The 6,210-nt window shown below is 43.1% G+C and overlaps 1 non-coding gene across 1 annotated transcript; it reads left to right on the top strand.

Annotated features, from left to right (window-relative positions):
• The first annotated feature begins 913 nt into the window (after nucleotides 1-913).
• On the top strand, nucleotides 914-1,020 carry LOC118491838. Its single transcript, XR_004892283.1, has one exon. It is a non-coding gene; the product is annotated as a small nucleolar RNA R71 (small nucleolar RNA).
• The last annotated feature ends 5,190 nt before the right edge of the window (nucleotides 1,021-6,210 follow it).

Genomic DNA, 6,210 nt, shown 5'->3' with positions numbered 1-6,210 from the left:
AATTAACCTACCGGGGTATGGAACTCGAGGAGCCTTGGTAGGTTCTGGTGATGGGGGAGAGTTCTTTTCCTGCAGATGTGTTGGCATTGTTTCTTCCGTTGGTGGAGGTACTTCTGCAGGCCCTACGGTGCGGTTTCGTAGTGTGATGAGGTGAACTTGCGCCTTTGGGTTTGTTTCGGTATTGCTAGGTAATGCGCCTTGCGGTCTCTCGGAAAAATTTTGTGCTAGTTGATTTATTTGTTTTTCTATGTTTTGAATGCTAGCTTGTTGATTCCTAAAATTAGATTCTAATTGTAGAAATCTTTCCGAGTTTTTCTTATCAGTGTCGGAGACGAGGCGAGATATAGTATCTTCGAGCCTTTCTCGTCCACCTTGTTGTTGAGTGAAATTTTGTGACTCATTTCTTGATTGCTGAAAGTTTGTTCGTTGGGTTTGTTGGTTACTACTATTGCCGGTTTCTCTCCAACCAAGGTTTGGGTGGTTTCGCCATCCTTGGTTGTAAGTTCCCGTTGGAGGACCCGACGGCCTAGGTCTATTATCAATGTAGTTTACCATTTCTTGTTGATCGTCCGTTTCTTTCATGCAACTCCAATTTTCATGTGACCCACCACACCCTTCACAAGCCATAACTGAGACTGTTTTTGTCATTTCTAATTTTTTTATTTTTGAAGAAAGGGCCTCGATTTGGGCTTGTAAAGAGGTGCTTTCGTCGACCTTATGGGCGCCCGGGGCGATAGACTTATTTCCCCGGGGAGTGTGCCATTGAAAATTGGTTTGAGCAATTTCCTCAATTTGATTATATATTTCGTGTGGGCGTCGATTACCTAAAAGTCCCCCGGAGCTAGAATCAAGTGTCTGCCTAGTGTGTGGCAACAATCCATTGTAGAAAGTGGATACTTGTTGCCATATTGCGAGGCCATGATGGGGACACTTGCGTAATAGCTCCTTGAACCTTTCCCATGTTTCATATAAGGATTCCCCGTCCTCTTGTGAGTATGTGTTAATTTCAGCCATTAATTTAGCAGTTTTAGAAGGAGGGAAATACTTATATTGAAACTTTTGGGCTAGTTCATCCCAGGTGTTTACCGATCCAGCTGGGAGGGTGTTGAGCCAAGCTTTCGCTCGGTCTTTTAGTGAGAACGGAAACATACGGAGGCGTATGGCGTCGTTTGATGCTCCATTGATCCGAAAGGTATCACATATTTCTAAGAAATTAGTTATATGTAGATGAGGATCCTCGTCCGCAAGCCCGTGGAAGGTTGCGGAGTTTTGGAGCATTTGTATCAAATGCGGTCGAAGCTCGAAGTTATTGGCTTCGACATTCGGAGCATTGATAGCGGCGCCTAGATTACCTACGGTGGGCCGTAGATAATCCATAAGGGTACGTTGGTCCGCCATTGGGGGTGGATCACCCGAAACCTTCTCTTGGTTTTTGGCTTTTAACCTTTTTCTGAGAAAGCGTTCGGGTTCTTCTAGCGGTTCTTTTATGTCTTTATTGGAACTGGAGCTCATACACTACGTGAGGATGGTGTCGGGTTCCAAGTCCTGCAATAAAAACAAAAAAAGAATGTCGGTCAGAAGGTTCACCACGGCCCCGTGTTGAGCGAACACGGCCCCGTGGTCGGAAATACAGTGATTGTTTTCCAGATCCCAGTTACTGGAAGTTGGACACGGCCCCGTGTTGCACCGGCACGGCCCCGTGGTCAGCCTTCTGTAACTTGAAAAACAAAAACTGCCAGTAACTTTGCTGAGCACGGCCCGTGTCCGACCAGGCACGGCCCCGTGCTGAGCTCTGCAGAAGCTAAAAATCTAAGAAAAAAAAATCCTAAAAAATTAAAGAAAAATAAAAATACGATTAGGCCGTTGATTCCTAACTTTCTTAAAATCCTTGTGTCCCCGGCAGCGGCGCCAAAAACTTGATGTGCGTTAGGTGTAATATTATTTTGATGAGTATTTAAGCCCTTTTTACACTTTTAGCCAAGTTTTAAATTTATAAAACACGATATTTACTAACACTAAACACACATATGGGCAAGTGCACCCATCGTGGACGTAGTATAGTGTTGGTAAGATACCGAGGTCGTCCAAGGACACAAGAGCTTTTAATACCGGTTTATCCTCAACGTCTAATCAAATCAAAAAGGTTAGAAAAATGTTTTAGACTAAGAAAAATAAAAACTAACTAAATGCTGAAAATAAAAATAAAATAAAAACAGATAGACAAGATGAATCACTTGGATCCGACACGTGTATTAGTATAACCTTTGATTATTTTCGCACTTTTGCACTTGTTTAAGAGATTATCTTAGTTATTGTAGTAGGCCCCTCTTTTGAAGGCGACGTTACCCTCAACCCAGTAGTTTGAGTCAGCAAGGATACAATCCTAAAGGGTCGGATTATTGAAAGATAATGAATTAAGTTATTAATGCAAATTATGGTAGGCCCCGCTTCTGGCGGTGACGTTACCCTCGGCTAAGTAGTCTGAGTCAGCAGGGATACAGTCCTAAATAGCCGGGTTATAGTATTAATAGTAGTTAACTTATGAGGGGGTCAAAGAGTTTGGATCCCCGCCATCCAATACCTATGGGCATTGAAGGAGATCCTACTAAATTTGACCCAGGTCCCAAGCAGGACCTCTAAACGCTGAACAAGGGCAAGACCTTTACCAAACCGTTCCCTTAACCCCCGACCAGGTAGCCAACATACCTCCATATAGACCGTGGAGATATGAATGGTGAAAATCTTTTATTTTATATAGACAGTAAAATAACGCCAAGACACCACGGACAAACGATAAGGAAAGATCACCTTCAACATAAGTAACTAGTTATTAAAGTCATTAATACAAAACCAAATAAAAAGTGCAAAAGATTAAAAATAAAAAGTATTATACTAAACACTTGTCTTCACCAAGTGATGTAAGAGACTTAGGCAAACATGGCCTTGATTGTCAAGAACTCTTACGATCAATCTTGGATCCCGAGACGACTCACACACTCTACGATGGACAATGGATGATGGTGGTGGATGATGGTGTTATGGTGGTGGTGGGTGGTGGATGAGGTGTGAGAGAGGTGGTGTGCCAAGGGATGAGAGAGAATGAAGCCAAGCTCCTCTATTTATAGGCTGAACAGAAGGCTGGACACGGCCCCGTGTCCGCTGGACACGGCCCCGTGCCCGCCTGACACTCTCTCTCCTCGTTAATTGTAATTGCGAATTACAATTAATGCGCCTGCTGTACTTTCACCACGCCCCCGTGCTCGCTGGACACGGCCCCGTGGTGGGCAATGGAAGCTTCTACTGGTTTGTCTTTTCTGCTGCTTCCTGGGCACGCCCCCGTGTTCGCTGGACACGGGGCGTGTTCAGACTCTGTTTCTTCCTTTTTGCTTTGGGAGGTGCCGTTGAAGGTCCGGGCAGTCTACTTTTGTTCCTTTTCTTGTATTTATGGTAGAATTAGTGGTCTTTTTGCTTCTTTTGTGATTTTGAGCTCATTTCATCCTGAAAATACAAAAGGAAGACAAAAACACTCTTTTTCCAACATTAGTACTTAAAAAGGGTTAGTTTTATGCCTTAATTGATGTGTTTTATATGTTGCATTTTACACACATCATTCGCGAGTAGGGCGATGACAGAAAAGTGTAAGCACGTAGGGATTCTCATGTGTAAGCACGTGAGTTCACACAAGTGTAAGCACGTAATGCGAGCAAAGTTCTAAGCAGTTCTAGCAAACAGGCAATAAACATAAACCTTATTACCTAGGATGTCGAGTCTTGCACGTGGAGCGAAGCGTCGTTGTGGATCGTTGAGAGCACTGTTCTGGTTATAGTCTGGTTTTAATAAAACGTTTTCCCCATATTAAAACCTAGTTCTCTATAACCAATGGCTCTGATACCAATCTGTCACACCCCCAAAATCCACCTGCGGAGTATCACCGCTTGGAGGCGTGGCATGACCAGGATCAAGCCATCAATCATATCAAACATAGCATTTAATAATAAAAGTAATTAATGTAGTTCATCATGACATGATTGATGTTTCAAAACCAAACATTGTTTATGTAGCGGAAGCATAGTAATGTAATCTCAAAACAGTTATAAGTTCAGATATCGTTCATGATCCAAATCCCACAACGACCTGCTCCTCCCTGTGCAAGCTCCATAATGTACCTAAGGTCCTGCAAGGCATGCAGCAAAATAATCAACAAACTAGTTGAGCAAGTTCACAGAAAGTAAGTTCGTAACAGTAATGCGTAAGTTCATCTAGTGGGGGCTTCCCATACATGTATATACTATTGGTGAGGGATTCTCACAATTATCCTGAACAATGGGGATTCCCATTATGGTACTTACTAGACTAGTGCAACCATGTGTTCTTCTTAAACCGAGAACAGGAATACGTACTGGGACACGTAGGCTTTACGTGACGTGCCCTTCCCCGAGGACAGTGGTACGCGTGGGAGCTACGTAGGCTTTACGCAGCGTGTCCTTCCGACCCGGAAGACAGTAGATGGTATTGGGTTACGTAGGCTTTACGTAACGTGTCCTCCCGACCCGGGAGACAAATGGCAAATACTGGGTTACGTAGGCTTTACGTAACGTGTCCTGACTATCCTGAGGACGATGGTCTATAGTCTAGTGAATGCGTAAGTACGAGTAACTCTTTCAATATCAACATATCCAACCCAATTCCCAACCCGGGAATCCCATGCCTTGGCTGTGTGAACTCACCTTGGTTTGCTCGGCAGATACACAAAGAGTACAGATAAGCTAGTAAATGGTCAATCACGTCCTATCACGGTTATATGCAAGTCAGGTTTTGACTTCACGTAATGCACGTATAAAACATACAAGTTAACATGTTTCGAGCACTTATAGAGCATGGTAACACTTAGCAGTCAAGAGCATAACTTGTGCGTTCTAATCTTGGCCCAACATAACCCGGCCCAATTATATACCACTTATTAAACTTGTGCGATCCAATGTCTAAGCCCAAAAGACAATCAGCCCAATTACATACTACCAAATAACATATCGGCCCAACCAGATAAACAGTCCAATAACATACAGTCATAAGTCCAAATTATTTGGCCCAACAGATTGGGCTCGTGACAGGAAGGGTCCAATACAGTGTACATGCATAACCGGTCTCGAGTCGCAACCAGCGATCTCGAGTCGTAACAGGGGGTTACGAGTCGCAACGAGAGGTTTCGAGTCGCAAGGGATGGTCTCGGCTCGTCATGGTCTGGTTACGAGTCGCAACGGGACTCGCAACCGTGGTTTCGGTTCATGCTGTTGTGGTCTCGAGTCGGGATCATGAGGTCTCGACTCGCAATCTGTGTCGCAACCAAGTGTAACAGTTTTCCTGATTTCAAGCAGATCGGTTACAACATTTATGCAAATCAATTATCACTATCAGTTTCCAAATTAACCACCATCAATTAACAGTTTCTCTTTCAAGCAATTATCGATCAAACAGGATTTCTAGTACTAAATCCGTATGAACAACAACATGAACAACACTTAAACAATTCATCAAGAACCATACAACATTCATACCAATCATCTAGCCATTCTATCAACCGGTTTTTATATAAACAAACATCCAAATCCCGTGAACTAGTACCCGATTATCACATCATCAACAACCATAAAATTAATACATGAAAGCCGATTTACAAGAACATACATACGTAGATCATATAGTTCATTAAATCATCGACCCTAATCATTCAAGTCTAAGCATGTAATCGTACAATAAGCAAAACAATACAAACACTAACCGAGATGTGGAAATCGGTTGAATGGGTGCCGTCGGGTTTCCAAGCAAAACGAGAGAGAGAGAGCAAGTCGCCTAGGGTTTGTGTGTGTGATAATGTGTTTTGTAACAATGAGATTTCTAATCCCCAACTATGGGTATTTACACGGTTTAGAGGGGTGGGCCGGCCCTTACATGGGCTGCCCTATTGTCCGTTTACAAGGTGTGGCCCAAAGGGCTTGTGCGACCGGTTAGCTTTGTGCGATCGGGTTTTAGTGTGTGGTTTGGGCTCGTGCAACACATAACATACATACACACATAATGCACATAAACATAACATATCAAGTATTCATTCAATTAATAACGTTCTCGTAAACACGTATCGTTACACAAAGTAAGTCTAAGGTTCGAGTTGTCACAAATTATACACATGTCAGTAAAATCGTTAAGAAATTA

The sequence above is a fragment of the Helianthus annuus genome, chromosome 4 (genome assembly GCF_002127325.2).
Source record: "Helianthus annuus cultivar XRQ/B chromosome 4, HanXRQr2.0-SUNRISE, whole genome shotgun sequence".
NCBI lineage: Eukaryota > Viridiplantae > Streptophyta > Magnoliopsida > Asterales > Asteraceae > Helianthus > Helianthus annuus.
This window is presented reverse-complemented; position numbering and strand designations above follow the sequence as displayed.